The 22,360-nt window shown below is 45.4% G+C and overlaps 2 long non-coding RNA genes across 2 annotated transcripts in view; one reads left to right on the top strand and one right to left on the bottom strand.

The window, feature by feature from the left end:
- The first annotated feature begins 573 nt into the window (after nt 1-573).
- LOC309872749 overlaps nt 574-22,360 on the top strand; it is a 45,083-nt gene continuing 23,296 nt past the window's right edge. Inside the window, exons 1-2 of the long non-coding RNA XR_014316105.1 lie at nt 574-2,141; nt 3,922-5,240. This is a non-coding gene — a long non-coding RNA (uncharacterized lncRNA). The remainder of the gene's footprint in view (nt 2,142-3,921; nt 5,241-22,360) is intronic.
- Nucleotides 3,005-6,543, bottom strand: LOC309872748. Its single transcript, XR_014316104.1, has 2 exons — nt 5,449-6,543; nt 3,005-4,425 (listed from the first exon to the last, which is right to left on the bottom strand). It is a non-coding gene; the product is annotated as an uncharacterized lncRNA (long non-coding RNA).

Genomic DNA, 22,360 nt, shown 5'->3' with positions numbered 1-22,360 from the left:
GACTTTTAAAGTAGGGATTCTCATGGATATCACGAGAGATTTATGGGTTGTTTTTAGTTCAGAGGAAAGAAGGAAACCGTTCAATGAGAACCTCCGTCTTACCTACGGGGGTGGGTGGGGGGTGGGGATGTAGGGGGGCAAGGAAAGAAAGAACTTGGAAGCACCTTTTGAATTCCAAAGGAGGCAGACAGATTTTAAAAGGCTGTATGAGGCGAGATTTGGGGAACTAGGGAAGTGTTCCATACAGTAGTTAAAAGCTCAGTTCTGGAGTCAGACTGACTTAGGTTCAAATTCAGACTATACTAACCCCTGGGTGATCTCCAAAGGTCACTCACTTGGCTGTTTCAGAGAGGCCAGCAGTAGAGGCTCTAGAGTGAGGCTAGTAAGGATTTGCATCCTGGCTCTGTGATCTTCTGCAAAGGTATTTCCTTTCTGCGTACTTTCCCTTTGTAAAATGGAAAGGTATGTATCAGGACCCAAACCTTTTCACAATACCACTTCTCAGGTGTCATAAGGTCAGATAATAAAGTGCCTGGGACACTGGCAATTACTCAACATATGTTAGCTATTTTTTAATTTTTTTATTACTTCTGGAGTTTTTCTCCAAATGCAGTAGGCAAGAAACTTTTTAGCTAACATACACATTTTTCTTTTTTAAAATTTGAACAGTTCTGAATTTATTTTCAAGTGTATTAAACTATATGACTAACATGTCAAACTGTGGTTTCGCTAATGTTATTGCTTAGGGCAAGGCTATGTAGAAAAAGGGAATCGATTTAAAGTTAATTTAGAGAATAAGGAGAGTTAATAAAAGAAGTCAATTAAAAATATATAATATAGATGGAATGTGGGTATGGAAGAAAACCATGCAAGGCAATTCCTGAAAGGCTGAAAAAATTGGAAAATAATCCATGCTGCTTTCTGCCAATAAAACCTTCTAGGGCACAGGGGTGAAGAAATGAGGCAGGAAGATACCGATCAAGACGCTATCATAACGTTGTCTCCCCGCCCCCCCACCACTGTTGTTCCCTTTTTGAGAAATCGGTAGGAAGGCACAGACAAGCGAGACTGACGCCCTAATGTCTTGGAACCCCGATAGATTTGTGGCTGGTGGGGCTGGGGCGGGGGATGGCAGGCAGAATCCAAAGGCCCAGCTCTGAAAACGGAAAGCCAACTCCCCAACTTCTCTCTCCCGTCGTTCAGGGCGATTCAGGCCTCTCTGATTTTTTTGGATCACTGGGTCAATCAGTCAGCCAATGCCTCGGGAGAAGTTTAATTAAGCTCAGATCGCCGGCGTGAGCTGCCAAAGGTCTCCCTGCCCGCCCGCGCCCGGCCGCCCCCCCCCCCCCAGCACATCTGGTGAAAAGCTTCTCCCCCGCCCCGCCCCGCCCGGCTGGGCCTTAGCCCGCGCATGCGCGTCAGCAGGGCGCCCAGCTCCCAGTGGCAGGCTCGGCTCCCAGAACCGAGCGTTGCAAACTGTTGCATCAGACAGCAAGCAGCCGGCCCGGCTGGGCCGCCAGGGTTTCTAGGAAGATAGCAAGGGTTTGAGGTCCTCTCTGGTCGAATGGGAGCGTTGGCTGTCACTCACGGTGTTTACACGCTGGTAACACGATCCCCTGAAACCTCAAGTTTGCGCCAGTCCGGGGAGGGCCTTAGCCACAGGTGAAAGTCGCTCGAACCCCACGGCTTCTGCCTGCACTCCACGGCCGCAGGCTGGACCGACCGAACGGACTCGGCTTGTTTTATTAATGGCATGGGCCCTGAAGGAATGAGCTGGGTTGGATTTCTCTTCCCAAGTACAAGAATGCCCCTGAGGAATTTCTCACTCTGTGAAAGTGCAAAACTAATTTCCCCAGACAAGCGCTGTTGCCGGTTCCCAAAAGGGCTTGGAAAGATCCCAGCAGGAATGTTCAGTGGTTCCAAAGCTCTTCACCCCAGCTGCTGGACGTGCAGACACTGACCACCAAGATCTTGGCGGGTGGACACACGTCCTTCACAGACGGGCCTTCGTTTTAGAGTCTCTCAGGCCCCTATGTTATGGACGTTTTGGACATCAGCCAGAAAATGCACAACCCCGAACTCACACAGACACAGCACAAATGTAACGTGTTGTCTAGATTTCAAGTGGCTCTGCAACTCAGGTAAGGGAAAGTTTTCCTCACTACTCCTGCATCGTTCTGATCTCTGGGCCTCTGCCTTCCTCAAGGGGAGAGAAAATGATGCTGTAGCTAGCTAGCTAGCAGGGAGGGGACAGTCTTGGGCGGGGGGTGAGAATTTCAAGAAGAATGAATGTGATTTGGAGTCTACTCTCTAAAGGGATTCCCAGGGAGATCACCTGAACCCTGGGGTTCAACACTCTTTTTTTTGGAATGGGTGAGGACCAAGTCATTGAGTATTAATGGATTTTCCAAAAAGACAAAAACTGACCATGTATACCTTAAGCATTCTGTCTTTACTAGGGTGTTGATGTTGAAAATCTATTCCATCTGAATAATCTGGAAAGCTGAAAGGGCTAGTGTTCTTCCTTCCCCTCATTATTTTGAATCAGTCAATCCCAAGGTTCGGTAACAAAATGACCTGAAAGACATATCCACTTGCCAGCTCGTCACCGTAGTTTGTTTAAGCCAACACTGTCCTTTGAACAGTGGGGTATTATGGCACTATGGGATTTTGTTGTTGATGTAACCGATGCTTCATAAATATGGCCCAAGCTGTTAAGGTCGCCCACAATGATCATCTGAGCTGAAGGCATGCCAGCTGGGGAAGGGCAGGAAGGAGTATGGGCAAGTACATTTCCAGGCCCTGCTTCTGAGGGTATATCTCAGGGCCCAAACCTCCTGCCCAATGGATGTCACCAAGGTGGTATTCTGGGGTCACAGAGCGTGGCCTCCTGGAGCTATCCAGAATGTCAGATGTGCCTGAGCAACAGTCCCCACCTAGAGAAGCAAGTCATTGACTATTGTGGGGCATGAAAGTGGAGCAATGAGGCCAGGAGCTGGGTAGGAACTGGTGAAAGTAAGCTTGTGAGCTCATGTTAGCTTCTCTGCTGCATTCACAACGATTACACACAGTGGGCTGTCAATGCATGTTTCTAGAATGAATGCCCTGAAAAAATGAGGGAAGGAGCAGAGAGAGGTAAGGTTGGAGAAGTCCAAGAATTTTGCAAGAAGCCTCCTGGGATGCCCAGGGTTCTTCTGTGTTGGGCAAGAGGGGAGCCCTTGTAGTTCAAAGACATAGGGCAAGAGAATCAGAACTGTGAAGTGACAAGTCTTCCGAGGTCCCTTCTGCCTCAGTTTCCCTGTTTGGAAAGGCCTCAGTTAGTGACTCCAGAGCTGAGCAGTCATTGTATTTAACCAAGCCTAGTGACATCATCATCAATAACAATTGCCTCACCTTGACTCAATTCCCAGAGCAAACTTCTGGGAAAATAAGGGGTCTGAGGCAGGGTGTGTGACTAAGACCCAGGGGACAAGAAAATCCCCTAGAAGCCACACTCTAAAACCATAAGCAAAGTGGTGGCCCAGATGGTTAGATGATGCAGACATCCACCAAAAGTGTGATTCGTTTTCCACATTTCTCGGGCACTTACCGATTTTAGACACTATACAGAGCCCAAACCCAGACAAAGCTCCTGTTCTAAGGGCTTATGATCTAAATTCCTTGTGGAAAGTCTGTCTTTCAAATGTTTAAAGCACCTCATTCAGTCCTCATTTCCATTTCAAGTCATGCATCTCCTTCCTGAGAAACCCACCAGGTTTGAAGTTTGTAGCTGGCCTTCCTTCTGTTTTTGCTATTTATGTGCCAATTGAAAGGGTGGGGAGAGCTACGTTAATTTAAAAATAAAACACAAATAGTGAAATGAGGCTTGGTTAAAGTAAAAAACCACAGAAGGCATTTTTTTTCCCTTCTCATATTTTTCAGATTTTCCTAGAACCACCTTTATTTCCTCAGAGTGCAGTCATAGAAAGTGATGCTCTTCCAAGTGAAAGCTACAAGCCTTATTCCTATTCTCTCTCATTGCCCCTTCAGGTTTTCTTTTTCCTTTTCAGCCATTTGAGGGAGCAACTGAAAGCCCCTAATTCACATGTGGTATTTCTGAGCACTCTAAGAGTAGATTTTGGGTTGTTTTTTGCTCTGTTTGTATCTTACCTCTTCTGTTCAGTTGGCTCGGCTTGTACATTCTGGGGATGGGAACACGGCTTTAAAGTCAGATCCTCCTGGCGGATGCCCAGACCACCATTTATCAGTCTTGTGGCCTCTTCTATCAGAAGGAGAGTAATGGTGTACTCCTCCCAGGGTTGTCATGAGGATTGAGGAGTCAAGACACATAAAGGGCTCAGCACAAAACAGGCTCTTAAGACACAGTAGCTATTAAAAACAGATCCTTTCAACCAATCTGCTCCTTCCTTAAACAAGCTCCTCCTCCTGTTTTGGAGAATAAAATCAGTTATCTATTCCAAGTCGATGATTTATCCCCATTTTACATCACCAAAGGGCCCGTGAGAGGGGGAACAAAACCGAGATTGACCTTGCAAACGCGCGAGCCTTTTAATGGAGTGAAATCAGTTTTCTTGCCTTTCAGCAAGAGGCGACCAAATCAGCGGGGCAGGGACTTGGGGGAAGACTTGAAGGCCCACGGTGGGATAGCAGGACCACAGAAAATGGGGGAGAGTAATCAGGGAAAGCAGGTCCAGGGCTGAGATGAGGGGCCAGAGGGGCGACAGTCGCCAGGTAAGAAAGCTTCCCACTTGGGGAGTTCTGAGTCCAAGCGTGTGCCTGCCGAGGCTGCCGGGCCCCGGGGTTTGGTGACCACGGGACCCGAAGCGCGTGCGACAGCGCCCTCTGCCGGCCGCGCCGAGCAAGCCAGCGACCCAGCCGCTCTGCAGGTGGGACCAGGGATCCATCTCTCGCAGCCTCCGCCCCGGCTGCATCCCTTCTGAGGACCGCGCCGCCAGGTCCCGACCGGATTCTGGGAGACGCGTCCCTATCAGACGCCTGCGGGCTGAGCAGAGACGATGCTCGGAAACGTCCGATTCACCCGGGGATCGGAGGCTGCGGGAACCCACCCAAACCCCGCAGAGGCTGCGCCTCTTGGGACCCGGGGCCAAAGCCTGCTGGGCTGTCGGAGGTGTTTGGAAGTGGCATCGCCTATGGCCAAGACCGCGGGTTCTGCGGACAGAGAGGAGCCCTGGGTTCGCTTTCTGCCTCATCCATTTTCCAGCTAGGTGACCTTGGGCAAGGTACTTAAATTTCCATGTGCCTTAATTTCCTCATCTTTAAGATGGAGAGAATGATCCCGACCTTATGGGTTGACATGAGGATTACATGGGATCAGACAGCCTGGGTTGGAATTCCGGCACTGACATCAGCTAGCTGTGTGCCTGGGGCAAATTACTTAACCTCTCCGTGCCCCAATTTCCTTAAAATAGGGATAATAACGGTACTTACCTCCGAGGGTTGTTGCCTGCAAAACGCTTAACACAGTGCCTGGCACAGAGTAAGCGCTCAATAAATGGTGGCTCTTATGGTTGTTGTCGTTATTATTGTTCTTAAGAGCGCTGAGCACACGAGCAGAACTCTAGCGGGCTGCTATTATTAGTCTCTTTCTTGGGTCCGGCTATTTCTTTCCGGGCATTGTTAAAATCTTTACCATGCGGTCGCGTCCTTATCAGTAGTCGAAGGACAGCCGGCCTTCCTGAGATTGGAAAAATCGAGGTTCCCTTGGAGGAGGGCCAAGGACGCGGCGGCGGGCTGCAAGGACCGGGACCTCCCCGGGGGACACCCGCGCCGCGCCGCCTCCGCCCGTGCCTCCATTAGCGCGCGTCAGAGCCGCAGTGACGTCGCCAGGTCCCGGCGCTGGGGAGGCGCGGCCTGGGCACGCGGGGAGCCTGGGTGGGGGGCGGGGGGTGGCCGGGGTGGCCGCCCCGCTGCAGGAGATGTCCGCGGCCGCGCGGTGCCTTGCTGTCTTCGGCGGCTTCGGCCGAGGCAGCCCCCGGAGCTGCGGGAAGTCCGCGGCCGGTGTAGGCTGTTCCCCGCGCCTGCCCGCGCGGTGCGCCATCGGGCTCCGCCCGCACCCCGCGGGGAGGCCTCGGAGGCCAATGCCAGGCCCGCCCAGCCGGCACGGGGCTGGTCTCCCCGCGGCCGCTCCGCGTCTGCGTGGTCCTCCCCCTCCCACCCTCTCTTCCCACGCCCGCCCCAGTCCCATTACTCGTTGTCCGGGAGAGACCTGCTCAATTTCTTCTTCCTCTACCCTCCTTCCGAACCAGCTCCTTTGCTGCGAGTGGTCAGCAGCCGCCCCCAGGAGGTGCCTCAGATCCCAGCTTGCGGCCCCCCGCGACCCCATCCCTTTGCTCGCTGGAAGGTTCCAGTAGACTTGCCCAGCACGCACCTCCAACTCACCGAGCCTTGCCCTCATTATTGCCCATGACGGCGGTGTGCCCCCACCCACCCATCGTCCTATATGTCTCACCTTCCCTCCTAAATACCTCTCTGGGCACTCTCCACTTCTTCCAGGATGGCTTCGGAGTTCCAGCCATCCTGGTTTGGGCTATTGACATATTCCTCTCAAGGGGATCCTTGTCTGCACCCCAGCCTCCTTCACATGTGTCCTCCACCTGCTACGAAAGCCTGCCACCTACAACCCATGTCTGGCTATGCCTTTCCTGGCTTGATGCTGGCTGCCCAGCCTGGGACCTCAAACCTCTGTCTTCATGGACACTCTTGTCTGCCATTTTTGAGCATGTCAGGAGGTAGTCCTGGGTCTACCCACTCTATGAAAGGCCCTCCGTGTCTTTATTGCTGTTGGTCCCTCTCCAGGGAATTTGCACCTCACTCCCTCCTTCTCCTTCCCCAATTGGCTTCCTCTTACTCATTCTCCACAACTCAAGATATGAGTCACCTCTGACAGGAATGCCTTCCCTGTTCTGCTATCTTTGGAAGAGAAGTCTCTCGGGGACCCAAAGCTTCCCATCTCTGTTGCTTTCCTCATAGGGTAAAGACCTGACTTTCAAGATGGCTCTGGAGGCCCTGCATGGTCTGTGCACATGCCCCACCCCCCATCATCTCCAACTCCAGTCCTTTTTTCCCTCTGCTCTAGCCACACTGGGGTCTCAGTTCCCAGACCCTGTGCACACCCTCCAGCCCCAGGGTCTTTGCACAGCTTGTTCTCTTGGCCTAGTACAACTTTATGCCCTTCCTCACCTACTCAATTTTTGGCTCTCATCCTAGGTGAGCATCATGTCCTTAGAGACAGCTTCCCTGTCCCTTCCCATAACCCCACCTCCAATTCAGTCCACTTCTTCTTGGGTAGATCAAAGCATTTAAAAAAACTACGGGAGAGTAAGATCATCAAACCGGTTTATTCTGCACCCCTCCCGGGACCCTCCAACCTTTGCCAAAGCTCAACATTTGCCCTAATTTCTTCAAATCTTTTTTTTCGAGAACATAAAACATCTTTAGATCTAGATAGGGCCCTTTGAACCCATGTCTGTCCCTCTCCTAAGGTAACTAACCACTCTCCTGCTTCTGGGCTGTATCATTCCTATACAGGCTTTTGTATTTTTACTACATGTGTTTCTGCCTATAAACACTTCATAGAATTGTTTGGCATGTTTGTCAACTTTGGGGAAGTGGCATTATACTGAATACATCATAGTGCAACTTGCTTTTTTTTTTTTTCACTCAGTGTTAGGATTTCAAAATGTATTCATGTTGATATATGTAGTTCTAGATCATACATTTTCACTGCTGATTTGGGTCCTATTGTATGAGTTCACCACACCCTATTTACCCATCTCTTTCTGAAGGACACGTAGCTTATTTTCGCATTTTGTGTTGTTAGAAACAATGCTGCAGTTGATGTTTCTTATACCCATCCCCTTGTGTGAAAGTGAACTGTCGGGCCGATACTTGTGTGTGAAGTTGCTGGACCAGGTCATGTCTATTGGCAGCTTTACTCAGCATGGCTGAGCAGTTTTTCAAAGTGGTTGTACCAATGTGCACTTTGATAGCAGCACGTAAGAGTTCCCGTGCTTGGCATCCTCGACAAGACTTGGTAATGTCAGACTGAAACATTTTTGCCAAGCTGGTGGGTGTGAAATGGTATTTCAGTGTTTTAATTTGCAGTTCCCTGTTTACAAGAGAGACTGAGCAGACTTTCATTAGTTTGTTGGCCATTTGCCTTTCATCTTTTAAAAATTGCCCTTGGTTTGACAGTGCTTCTATTGGATTATCTCTTATTATGCGTAGGAGCTCTTTATGTATTCTGGATACTAATCCTTTGTCAGGCTGTAGCCCATCTGGTGTGTTTTACTTCACTCAATTACAGTTTGAATCTGTGTGATTATTTGATTAATGTCTGACTTTCCCATAAGACTATAAGCTGCAGGAGAAGAGGGACCATTTCCTGTGACTAATGCAGTGTCTAATACCTGCTAGGAACTCAATAAATACTTCTGGACTGAATTACATTGACCTTATTTGTCTTTTTCTGTGCTTCTGCTCAGCCCTCACCCTGAGCCTCTCACAAGGCTATAAATTCCTCTCGAGCAGGAATCTGGTGCTATTTTCCTCATCTTTATATCTCCGTCTTTGGCTCCATCACGACACAACACCCCTGGCTCAGAGGATCTATCCAATCATTTCTGCTTGAGTTATTTTATTTGAGCTTTCTCTTTCCTTTCTCCTCAACCTATCTTTTATCTCTAAGCCCGGGTAGATATTATTTATAAAATGAATGAATAATCAAAACCTCCTTGGGTGTTTGTGAAAATCACAAGATATAACGTTTGCCGGTAAGAAGAGCAGTGCTTAGCACACAGTTGGCGCTCAGTAAATGGTGACTTCCGTTGTTCCCACAATAATCATTTGGGTGACTAAAGATATACTCTGTTTAACTTTAACAGACCAAATTCTTTGAGAGAGAGAATAAAAGTGAACTTCCTGAAGATCTGGTGAGCGGGTTTTTTTTTTTTTTTCCTTTATTGGCATTTGACCCATTATATAAGGCTCAGTCCCAACACGATCTCTGAAAAGCATCAAATATCATTCTTCTCCTTCTCTTTTATAAATTCCAGACATATCAAAGGCATATGAACCATACATAGAATTCAAACCTTTAAGTGAAAACATATAAAGGCCAATTCCACTCCTTTGGCCAGAAGTCAGAGAGCAGAAAGGAGGTCTGTGGGTGATACCAGGGGTGGGATTGAGTGGCTGCAGCCAGGGACAAAAGCAGAATTCTTACATCTGTTTCCTACATCTGCCATTGATTGTGTGACCTTTGATCTATTTATAAAATGAAGACAATAATTCTTGCTTTTTCTGGGAGGTGGAACTTCATTAATTGTGCATTTTAAAAAATGCCTTGAGATCCTTCCCATGAAAGCCGAAAGTTCCGCTATATTTAAACAGTGCTCCGGAAAAACGAATGGCCCAGCCCCACCTGTCCACACAACAGAGGAATATGATCTCTTTCTTACCAGAAAGCAAAGCTCAGGAAGGTCGATTTGCATGCCTGATGTGGTGTGTTGCCGGCAGACCGGGGAAACCCCCTTCATCACTGGCCCCAAGCTCAAAGGCATGAGAAATCTCAGGGCAGCCTTTATTTGATCAAGATGTCGTGCTCTACAGAGACCCACCCTCTGTAGGGTTTTATCCCTGCTGCAGGAAAGCAGGTGACTGTGATGGGCCCACTACAATGTGAGTCCACCAGAGAGAACATGGTGACCGCTGGCAGGGGCTTTCCCCAGAAGACCCAGAAGGAACGAACTTTGCTGCAGGATGTAACTGGAGAAGGTTGGCTGCTTCTTGAAGGTGGCATAGGCAGGGCCCCCTCTGGAGCCTGACCTTCTCTTCAACTCCGGGGTCTGGGAGAGGGACCTGAAGGCTCAGGGAGGGCTGAGATCCCCAACTGACAGCTCTGTGCAGTGGCCTCCGAGGGTTATGCCTGCCCCTACAGTGGCTGTTGGAACCAGCAACACCATCTTGCAGGCGCTCGAGGAGAGAACCCTGGAACCAGAAGACCAGGCTGTAAACTCCAACTGCAAAAAAAAAAAAAAAAAAAAAAAAAAAAATCCAGCTGTGCCATTTGGTCACTAAACCCAGTCTCTGAGCCTCAGCGCTGCACCTGTGGGCCGGGGCTAATGATAACTGTGGGGGTTGTTAAGCAAGATCACAAGAGAAAAAACATGCGACAGTACATGAAACACAGACTGTGGAAGGGGGGAAGCCAATACTCATCGAGAAGATGAAAACCCTAACAACTCATTTAAGTCTGAGCAGAGCTCGGTCCCTTATCACAGTTTTTTTCTTTCTATTCTTTTTTATTATTATTTTTTTAAGATTTTGTTTATTTATTTGACAGACAGAGGTCACAAGTAGGCAGAGAGGCAGGCAGAGAGAGAGGAGGAAGCAGGCTCCCTGCTAAGCAGAGAGCCCGATGCAGGGCTTGATCCCAGGACCCTGGGATCATGACCCAAGGCGAAGGCAAAAGCTTTAACCCACTGAGCCACCCAGACACCCCTCTTTCTATTCTTTTTTTTTTTTTTAAGATTTTATTTATTTATTTGACAGAGATCACAAGTAGGCAGAGAGGCAGGCAGAGAGAGAGAGAGAGGAGGAGGAAACAGGCTCTCTGCTCTGCAGAGCAGAGAGCCCAATGTGGGACTCGATCCCAGGACCCTGAGATCATGACCTGAGCCGCAGGCAGAGGATTTAACCCACTGAGCCACCCAGGCACCCCCCTCTTTCTATTCTTAAGGTAACACTTGCATCTGATTAAAAACAACAACAGCAACAACAACAACCTACACCAAAAACCAAAGAGCCCGAGAGAGAGGATACAGAGAGAAATGAACATCTCTGCATTGGAACTTCTTGTAACACTTTCTCCTTCCCTGGTGGCAATAAATATTAAATAACAGTGCCAGGTTCTGGTGTATCTTTCCAAAGATCACCAATGCATGTATGAGGATGTATGTGGATTATAAGCTGTGCCTCCTTTTGACACAGATAACATGAGATCTATGCTTTTCTTTTCTTTTCTTTTTTAAAAGATTTTATTCATTTAGTTGACAGACAGAAATCACAAGAAGGCAGAGAGGCAGGCAGAGAGAGAGGAGGAAACAGGCTCCCCACGGAGCCGAGAACCCGATGCGGGGCTCAATCCCAGGACCCTGGGATCATGACCCGAGCCGAAGGCAGAGGCTTTAACCCACTGAGCCACCCAGGTGCCCCGATCTATGCTTTTCTTATACTCTGCATTTTTTTTCTCACTACACAGTGTTCCTTGACATGACTTGCATGTCAGTATGTATAGAGGCCCCTTTCTTTGAAGGCTGCACAGTATTGCATTTGCTCAGCCAGTTCTCTGCAGATAGACGTTTAGGTCTGTGGAGTTTCCTGAGGCTGCTGTAACAAATTAGCACACGTTCAGTGGCTTAAAACGACAGAAATCTATTATCTTACAGTTCGGTAGATCAGAAACCCAAAAATGGGTCTTGCTGGGCTAAGATCAGGATGTTGGCAGGATTGCCTTCCCTCTGGAGGAGACTTGAAGGGAGAATCAGTTTCCTTGCTCTTTCTAGCTTCTAGAGACCACCTGCCTTCCTTGGCTTGTGTCCCCTTCCTCCATATTCAAAGCCAGCAATGAGAGGTTGAGTGTTTCTCGGATCACCCTGGTCTCATTCTCCTCTTCTGCTCTCCTTTTTTCACTTCTGAAGACCCTTGTGATTACATTGAGTCTGTTCGGAGACTCTCCCTATTCTAAGGTCAGCTGTGTAGCAACCTTAATTCCATCTGCAATTAAAAAAATTTTTTTTAAAGATTTTATTTATTCATGTGACAGATCTCATGAGAGATCTCAAGTAGGCAGAGAGGCAGGCAGAGAGAGAGGGGGGAAGCAGGCTCCCCATTGAGCAGAGAACCCAATGCAGGGCTCGATCCCAGGACTCTGAGATCATGACTGAGCCAAAGGCAGAGGCTTAACCCACTGAGCCACCCAGGCGCCCCGCATCTGCAATTTTAATACCCTTTTGCCATGCATTGTCACAGGTTCTGGGGGGTGGGGATGGGGGACCTTTTGGGGAGGCCATTATTCTGCCCGCCAGAAGGTGATTTCCTGTCTTCTGTTATTACAGACAGAACTGATGAATGTCTTGTATAAATGCCATTTCCTACCTGTGACTATCTGTGTGAGATTAAATCTGATAAGTGGACTGTGTAAAAGGACATGTGTTTTAAAATTTGGGAAAGGTATTGTCAAATTTTGTTCCAAAGGGATTGTACTAATTTACATGCCTACTGAATACCCCTGTATTCTTCTTTAAAGAAAAATTGGTAGCTTTTATTTATTTTATTTTTATTTTTTTAAGGTTTTATTTATTTATTTGACAAAGAGAGAGAGAGAGAGAGACAGTGAGAGAGGGAACACAAGCAGGGGAAGTGGGAGAGGGAGAAGCAGACTTCCTGTGGTGCAGGGAGCCCGATGTGGGGCTCGATATCAGGACCCCCAGGATCACAACCTGAGCCAAAGCAGAGGCTTAATGATTGAGCCACCCAGGTGCCCCAGTAGCTTTTATTTTTTAAAAGCAGTTTTAGGTTTACAGGGAAATTGATCAGACAGTATAGTTCCCACATTCCCCACCCCCCATAGTTTTCCCTCTTATTTACATGTCGTGTTAATGTGGCATGTTTGTTACCACCGATGAACCAATGTCCATACATTATTATCACACAAAGTCCATACTTTACAGGAGGGTCAGTCTTGGTGTTGTACATTCTGAGGTTTTGGACAAATATATAATGACATGTACCCATCATTGTAGTATCATACGGCGTAGCTTCACTGCCCTAAAAATCCTCTATGCTCTGCCTATTCATCCCTCTCTCTCTTTTTTCCCAGACCCCTCACAAACACTGATATTTTTACTCTCTCCATGGTTTTGCCTTTTCTGGAGTGTCATATAGTTGGAATCATATAGTATATAGCTTTTTCATATGGGCTTCTCTCACCTAGCAATAAGCACTTAAGATTCCGTCCTGTCTTTTTGTGGCTTGACGGCTCATTTCTTATTGCTCAGTCATATTTCCTTGTATGGACGGACCACAGATTGTTGATCCATTCACCTATTGAAGGACATTCTGATTGCTTCTAAGATTTGGCAATTATGAATGAAGCTGCTATATAGTTGACCCTTGAACAACGTGGGGGTTAGGCGACCGGACCCCTGTGGAAAATCTCAGTAGAACTTTTGACTCCCCCCAAAACTTAACTACTGATAGCCTACTATTGCCGTTACCTATAATAACATAAACAGTAGATTAACACGTATTTTGTATGTTGTATGTATGATTTGCATATTTTTATAGTAAAGTAAGCTAGAGAAAAGAAAATATTATTAAGAAAATCAGATGGGGGGGCGCCTGGGTGGCTCAGTGGGTTAAGCCGCTGCCTTCTGCTCAGGTCATGATCTCAGGGTCCTGGGATCAAGTCCCACATCGGGCTCTCTGCTCAGCAGGGAGCCTGCTTCTCTCTCTCTCTCTCTCTGCCTGCCTCTCCATCTACTTGTGATCTGTCAAAAAAATAAAATCTTAAAAAAAAAAAAAAGAAAAGAAAATCAGATGGGGGCTCCTGGCTGGCTCAGTCGTTGGAGCATGTGTCTCTTGGTCTTGGGGTTGTAAGTTCGAGTTCTGTGTTGAGTGTGGAGATGACTTAAAAATCAGATCTTAAAAAATTAGGGGAAAAAATCATATGGAAGAGAAAATGCATTTGCAGGTACTTTACTATATTTACTTTTTAAATCTGCATATAAATGGACCCACGCAGCTCAAACTTGTGTGTTCAAAGGTCAGCTGTAAACATCCGTGTGCAGGTTTTTTGTTTTTTTAAGATTTTATTTATCTGAGAGTGAAAGAGAGCACAAGTGTGTAGAGGGGCCAACAGACTCCCTGCCAAGCAGGGGGCCTGGTGCAGGGCTTGATCCCAGGACTCCGATATCATGACCTGAGCTGAAGTCAGACGTTTAACCAGGGGAGCCCCCCGGGTGCCCTTGTGTGCAGATTTTTATGTGGATGTAAGTTTTCAGTTGTACCACTTTTTACACATCTTTGAATGTACAGTATTTTAGAAAATTTTTTCGCCTTGGCTAATCTGGCAGATGAAAAATGGTATCTGGTTGTTTTAATGTACATTTCTTTATTTAAGAGTGAAGTTTGACATCGTTTCATATTTACATTTTTATTTCTGGAAATGGTCTGCTCATGTTTGTTTTTCTGTTGGGTTGTTTTTTCTTAGTGATACAAACACACTTTATATAAAAAGGAAAATTAGAAATGTGTTAAATTTTTGCAATTATTTTATCCGGTTTTCTATTGGTCTTTTGGCTTTTTTTTTTTTTCTGTGTAGAAATTTAGAACCTTTATAAGTTCAATTTATACCTTTTCTTTCTTGGGGGCCTTTGTGGTTATGCCTTGCCTTTTCTACTCTGAGATTTAAGAAAAAGTTCCCTGTTTACTTCTTGTGTTTTTATGGCTTTCCTTTGGACATTTAAGTCTTTGATACATCTGGATATATTTAGGTAAGAGGAGTAGATAGGTTTCCAAGTGCTGCCCTCCTCCCATTGTTAACCTATTAGGGAATATATGTCCTGGATCGCTTTCCAGATAATCCATCTTTCCTTTTTTGGGGGAAATTCCACCTTGATTATATACTGAAGTCTGGCAGGGAATTGTATTTTATTCTGGTCTTTGGAAGTAACTGTTTTGCTTACCAAAGTTTTACACCATTTTTTAAAAAGATTTTATTTATTTGACCAGAGAGAGTGAGAGAGGGAACACAAGTCAAGGGAGAGGAAGAGGGAGAAGCAGGCTTCCCCTGAGCAGGGAGCCTGATTCGGGGCTCGATCCCAGGACCCTGGGATCAGGACCTGAGCCAAAGGCAGACGCTTAATGGCTGAGCCACCCAGGAACCCCTTACCTCCTGGTTTTAAAAGTAACACTTTATTGAGATATAATTCACCCTTTTATATAGAAAATTCACCCTTTTAAGTATACAATTCGGGTTTTTGCTAGCTTCACAGCACTGTGTAATCATCACTGCTATCTAGTTCTACCGCATTTTCATCACCCCACAAAAAAACCCTGTACCTGTTAGCAGTCCTTCTCCATTCTCCCCTGCCCCCAGTCATGGATCTACTTTTCATTTCTATGGATTTGCCTGTTGTGGACATTTCATATAAACAAAATTCTACAGTATGTGGCATTTTATGTGACTTCTTTGTGACTTCTTTCACTTGCCATAATAGTCTCACGGTTCATCCACATTGTAGAATGGATCAGTACCTCTTTCCTTTTCATTGCTGTGTAATATTCCACTGCGTATCTGCACTACATTTTATCTATCCATTCATTTGTTGATGTATATTTGGATTGTGTCCATGTTTAGGCCATTATGAGTAATGCTGCTGTAAACATTTATGTATAGGTTTTTGTGTAGACATATGTTTTCAATTATCTTGGGTCTATCTTTCTATCTATCTAGGAGTAGAATGCTAGGTCATATGACTACTCTATATTTAACTTTTTGAAGAACTGCCAGACTGTTTTCCAAAGTGGCTGCAGCATTTTACATTCCTTCCTAACAGCAATGTATGTGGATTCCAACCTTGTAGGTGTGAACTGGTATCCAATTGTGGTTTTGATTTTCATTGCCCTAATGACCAATGATGTAAGGCATCTTTTCCTGTGCTTATTAACCATTTGTATATCTTGTTTGGATAAATGTCTATTGCAATCCATTGCCCATTTAAAATTAGATTATTTATCCCTTTTATTGTGTAATAAGAGCTCTTTATATATTATGGACACTAGTCCTTCGTCAGATACATGATTTGCAAATATTTTTTCCCATTCTGTGGGTTGTGTTTTCTCTTCTTTAATGGTGCCCTATGAAGCAGAAATATTTTTAATTTTGTTTTTTTTTCCTTACGTTTTTAATTTTGTTGAAGTCTAAATTTATCTGCTTTTTCCTTCTGTCCGTGGTTTCTGTGTTCTAGCTAAAATGCTACATTATGTTTTGATGTCTGTTAAGGAGTCTGTCCTTCCTGCCCTCCCCCCCCCACACTCCCCATGCTTGTCAGGCTCTTCTTGCTTATGCTTCTATGTGAACTTTCGAATCAGCCCATCTTGTTCCAAAGCAATTCTTTTTGTATATTTTAAAAACTGGAATCACTGTAGGTATAATGATTTGTGAGAACTGACATCTTTACAATAGCACACCTTCCTATTTGAAAACAGGGTGTGTGTTTACATTTCTTCAGACTGTTAAAGCTAGTGGTGTTCTAGAGCATTCTTCTTAGAGACTTAGCACAGTTGTAAAGGTTGTGTTTTTGTAGTGGCCCATCTGAATGGAATCTTTTTTTCTTTTTAAAAATATTTTATTTATTCATTTGACAGAGCTCACAAGTAGGCAGAGACGCAGGCAGAGAGAGAGGAGGGGAAGCAGAGAGCTCGATGCAGGACTCAATCCCAGGACCCTGAGATCATGACCTGAGCCGAAGGCAGAGGCCCAACCCACTGAGCCACCCAGGCTCCCCTGAATGGAATCTTTTAAGAATTAGTTTCTAACTGGTTGATGATTGCGTATGAGAAAGCTACCCACTTCTGTTTATCAGTCTAAAATTGGTCATCTTATTCTATTGATACTGAATGATTTTGCTGATAATTCCTGAGTGAGTTATCTTGCATTTTCTAGGTTTCCAGTCACATTGTCTAAAAATCATTATAATTTTGCTTTCTTCTTTCCTGTTTCATACTTCTTGCTTTTTTCTCCCTGTTGTATAATTGTATAGGCCAGCACTTCTAGAACAATGTTAAATAATGCTGGTTAGTGAAGATCTTTATTTTGCTCCTGACTCTAAGGGAAATGTTTCCAGTGTTTACAGACTTTGCAGAGAGAAGGTTTCCAGCATCTCTTTTCTTAGTCTTTTCTTTTATTGTGTTCTTTTTGTCAGGTTTCATACACGGTTCTGTTGGCTTCATAAAAAGAATTTGGAAGTTTTCCTGCTTTCTCTTTGCTCTGGAACAATTTAAATAGCAGGTAGAATTCACCCATGAAACCATCTGGACCTGACACTTTTTTGGGGTATATAGCTCTTTGAAAACATTCTCAATTTATTCTGCAGTATTTAATAGGTTTCAGTTTTTTGGAATGTATTTAAAAAAAAAAATCTTCTGGAATTAGCTGCCATATTTTCTATTTTCCTAGAAAATCATCTCTTCTCCCCAGGGTTTAAACATTTCTGCTTTTGGTTGACCAAAGTAATTGCTTAGGGTTCTGTTAATTTGCTCAGTGTCTATGCTACGGTGATTTCTCAACTCTCATTTCTTATTTTGTGTATTTGATCTTGACGAACCAGGTTGGGGGGGGTGGGTCGTCCACTGCAGGACTGTCTGTTGATACGGTCAGCCTGAAATTGAGGGCTCCCAATCATGAAATACCACCCCCCCCCGCCCCCCCGCCTAGCCAGTTCCATTCTGTTCAAGATGGCGGAAGATAGACACTTCTTCCATTACGGCTTTAGCTGTGACGGTTTGCCATGTGCCAGACCCTGTGCTAAGCTTTTTACTTTTGTTTTCTCACTGAATTCTCACAGCATCTCATGAGAGACAAAGAACTGCATTATTATTCCCATGTTGCCAGTGAGGAAACAGAGACCCGGGGAGATTAAGTAACTCACCCCAGGCCCCACAGCTAATTGCTGGCAAAGCTGAGGTTCTGACCAGGGCTGTCCACCTCAGGACCCATCTGAATGACAGGGCCCTGCCCCACCCCCCAGCCCCATTCTGCATTTGCTTTTCTCCTCATCTGCTGTCAGCAGCACAGGACTGGCCCGAGGTGGTGGACTTCTAACTCAGGCCCATGTTTTCTGTACTTTTTTTTTTTTTTTAAGATTTTATTTATTGATTTAACAGACAGAGATCACAAGTAGGCAGAGAGACAGGCGGGGGGAGGGGAAGCAGGCTCCCTGCTGAGCAGAGAGCCCGATGTGGGACTTGATCCCAGGACCCTGAGATCTTGACCTGAGCTGAAGGCAGAGGCTTTAACCCACTGAGCCATCTAGGTGCCCCACTTTTTTTTTTTTAAGGATTTATTTATTTTAGAGAGAGAGTGTGCACATAGGTGATGGAGAACAGGGGCAGAGGGAGAGGAAGAGAGTGAAATCTCCAGCAGACACCCCGCTGAGCGTGGAGCCCAACACGGGGCCGGGTCCTAGGACCCTGAGATCATGACCTGAGCTGAAATCGAGAGTCTGACACTCAACTGACGGAGCCACCCAGGTGCCCCTGTTTTCTGCACTTCTCGTGTCTCATAGTGTGACCCCACTCCATCTCTTCGATGATGTTTGAGGGCTTGTTCTGTGCTAGCCACAGCGCTAGGTGCTGGGACAATGGCTCTCAGGCATGGTGCTTATAATCCAGTGGGGAAGGAGCTGTGTCACCTGCAAAATGATGAATCTTATTTAAATAGCAGCCCCCTCACCCCACCAAAAAACCAGGCATCAAATCATAATGCCTTGAGGTATAATTGTTGAGAGAGCCCGGGACTGGTTTGAATCGCGCAGGTCTGCCCCTTAATGGCTATATGATCAAGACTTGCCCCTCTGTTCCTCCGAGCCTCTTTCCACGTCTATAAAACGTGGATAACAATCGCACGCATTTTTCACGTGGCAGGCATATGTCTTAGAGTTGATGGGTGTCTCACAAGGATCCTTGACAGTGTCGTTGTTTCTGTTGCCTGTGCCACGAAAGAGTGGTGTGTCCTATGGCTGGTCTTCGATTTGATGACACATGATAATAATCACATGGTTGTTGTGAGAATGAAGTGACATAAAAGAAAGAGGAAATCTCTGTTAAATAGTGCAGGGAGATGGGCTGGTGCTCTAATCCTGAGTCGGTCATCATTACCTTGCTGGGTGATCCGGGGTTAGGGGGTGGGAGGCAGGTGACCGACATCGTGTGGTTCCCCCCAGTGTCCTTCTCTGGTCTTCCGTCTTAGCAAAATGAGAGATTTATTTAATTTGTTAATTCAGCTGGCATCTCCTGAGCCCATTTTCTGGGCCAGGCACAATGCCCCTGGGCCATGGGAGTGCCTGGCTCAGTGGAATGCCGACAGGGAAGAGATTTTCCTTGTGAGCAGTGCAGATGACAAAGATAGAGACAGGAAGGGTGAGCTGATCTCATGAGACTCTTCCAGCTTTAAATTCTGTTCTTCTGGAAGGAGGAGGGCCAGATAGGGCTGGTGTGTTTGGAGAAGCCATATGGTGTAGGGGTTAATGCAAAGGCTTTGGGGTAGGGCCATCTTAAGAGCACCAGTGCTTTTTGCTGTGTGACCGTGGGGCAGTGACTTAACCAACCTGAGCCTCAGGACCCTTATCTGTGAATGGAGAGTAACAGTAGTCCTGAGCTCATAGGATTGCAATGCGGTACGTAAATCACTCAGCTCAGTGAGGGGTAGTAATAAATGACTAATGAATGGTAGTCCTCTCTCTCCTTCCTTCCTTCCTATTATGCCTCTCCCTCCTGTCCCTCCTCCTTTTCCCCAGTTCACTTTCTGTACTTGAGAGGCAAAAACCTATTGGTGCAGGAATTCCTTGTCCAACATTTCCTACTTTCTGTTTGGAAGTTGGCACAGAAAAAACAACTCTGGTGGATAAATTTGCCTCTCCCATTGCCAGCCTTTGCAGTGGCTCCCTAACCTTGCTGGAAAAAGTAACCTCCCTAACCTCCCTAACCTCCCTAACCTCAGTTCATTGTGCTTGCCCTGTCACTGAAGGGTCTCAAGTGGGGCATTTTCCTCTGCGAGGCTAGGTAGACACAGAACCCAAGGCTTAGGTACTTTTCAAGGGCCTATGAAAAGGTCTGAATTCCAGAAAAAGCTATTGGCTCCAAAATGTGAAGAGGAAACTGTAAAATCAAGAAATGTTTAATTAGAAGCCTATTAAATGCCACAGCGTGTTAACATCATGAATTGTTGAAATTTATGGTTTCTTTATGTTTGAAAACAATTTGTAGGTTGGATTTTTCGCACTTTGCAAGAGTTCCCAAACATGTACAATAGTTATTACTGAGAAATTATAGTCAATTATAAATTAAGTGAGTTGTTCACCAGTTGTAAATTAAGTGTGTTTAGCCAAATTCAATAGCAAAAGTATAAAAAGCCCCTTCAAAAATTTTGCAGTTAAAATTGTTATTATGGAATATTTTAAACAATGTAAGCCCTCTCTTGGGTCTAGGAAGGTCTTTAAAATGCTTATGCTGTGCTTGGGAGGTTGTTAACCCTCTTTTTACTTTCCTCCTCTCCCAAGGATAGCTGATTTTTCTAGCCCTTTGTGAGACATCTAGCATTTAGAATTTGTAATAATTTTTGCAAATATTCACAGTGTAATGAGAAATTGCAGGACATTAAACTATAGATCAGTTTGATCTCAAGTAGTTTAAAAAATTCATACATGCATTAAAAAAAAGACTAGAAAGAAAGATACTAGAATGTTAATAGACTCTCTTGGTAGAACGACGTGCATAATTATCTTTTCTTTTTTATAGTTTTCAGACTTTCCAAATTTTCTACAATGAAAATGCATTACAATCAGAAAAACAATTTTGGTAGTTAAAAATTTTTTTCTTACTACAAAGTAATTTATGCTCATTATAGAAAAATCACAAAATACATATAAGCATAAGGAAGGAAAAGAAACATGCAAATTCCACCCACCCAGAGACAACCACTGGGTCCTTCCAGACCTTTTTTATGCATACATAAACATTTATATTTTTGTCACAAAATGGGATCATTCTGGACATAGTACTGTTTTGAAACCTGCTTCTTTCCCTCACAATATATATTGAGAACATTTTTTTTTTTAATGTCAACAGCACATTTCTACAAGATGATTTTAATGGCAGCATACCACATTTTCAGGATTAACTATAATTTACGTAACCTCTAATTATTAGACATTTATATTGCTTCCCAATTTTCCCTATTACAAAGAGTACTGTAATGAAAATATTTTAAAGCATTTTAAGAAGTCTTTATTTTCATGAGGAAATCATAGAGCACTACCCAATTTGTTTCTGAATGATGCCAGGCTGAGGATCCAAAGGTGTTTAAGTAGTGATCTGTGCTCTGGAGGAGTTCCCAGTCTTGGTGGGGTAGACAGTGGTGGGAGCCATGAACCCTGCCTGAGAAAACCGAGAAAGACTTCTACGGGAGGGAGACAAGCCTGGGTCTTGAGGACTGAGTAGGAGTTCACCGGACAGATAGGGTGGGGTGAGCAGGGAGCCCTTCCCTGGCCCAGAGAATAGGACAGGAGAAAATGGGAAGGTAACCTTTATTTTAAGTACCTGCGAGATGTGCTGGGTACTTATACCTAAGTTTTCTCATTGAATACTCACATCAGCTCTGCAAAGGAACCATTCTCATTCCTGTTTCCCAGCCAAAGAAACTGAGGGTGCGTGTTTGTTTCCAGAGGTAGAGCCAGGATTTGGACGTGGGTCTCACTTTAAAGTCCACGCTCTTTCTTTCTTCCTTTCTTTTTCTCTTTTCCCCGTTGATAGCAGAGGCAGTTCTGTGCTCCAGGGAAGGTAGGAAAAGGTCTAATTCGTTTTCTTTTCATGTGCTTTTTCTTGGTAGCAAATATCCCAGCTATTTTAAGGCCTGTGCTATTCCCTGCCACAAAGAAGGGCTTAAGTCCCAGCCCTCTTCCTTCTCTTCCTTACAAAGCTTGAAAGTGAGGTGGGAGCATCCAGCCGCCATCTTGGGTGCTGTTCTTTGCCGGTCCTTGAGCAAGCCTGTCCCTCTTCTGTACCTCATTTGTCTTGGTGCAAGGACACAGAGTTAGGTGCAGAGAGGCCCATTTTAGGAACAGTGAGATGGAGCCTGGGGGATGGGGTGGAAAGTGGAAGGCGAGGGCAAGAGAGGTGAGTTAGACAGGTGGGCCATGTCAAGGCCTATGTTACTGATGTTTGCTAGGGGATGGACGTGGTCAGGGGCTCCTAAGGAAGAAGAGTCAGACTAGCTCGGGAAAGGATGGTGTGTCCTAGAGATGGATACAGGTGTTGGAGAAAACGTGATGTGGACCTAGAATAATAATAGGTAACAGTTTTTGATTGCCAGACACCATGCATGTAAAATATTCTTAATCTTGATGGGGTAGATGATACTATTATCCTCGTTTTCCAGGTGAGAAAACTGAAGCACAGAAAGGTTAAGTATCTTGTCCAAAGGCACACAGTAAGTGGAAAAGCCAAGATTTAGACCAAGGCAGCCTGTTTTTACCTTTCTTTTTATTTTATTTTATTT

This window comes from Mustela nivalis (assembly GCF_964662115.1).
Source record: "Mustela nivalis genome assembly, chromosome: 9".
In the NCBI taxonomy this organism is placed as follows: Eukaryota; Metazoa; Chordata; class Mammalia; order Carnivora; family Mustelidae; genus Mustela; species Mustela nivalis.
The sequence above is the reverse complement of the archived record's forward strand: the minus strand, read 5'-3'. Positions and strand labels throughout refer to the sequence as shown.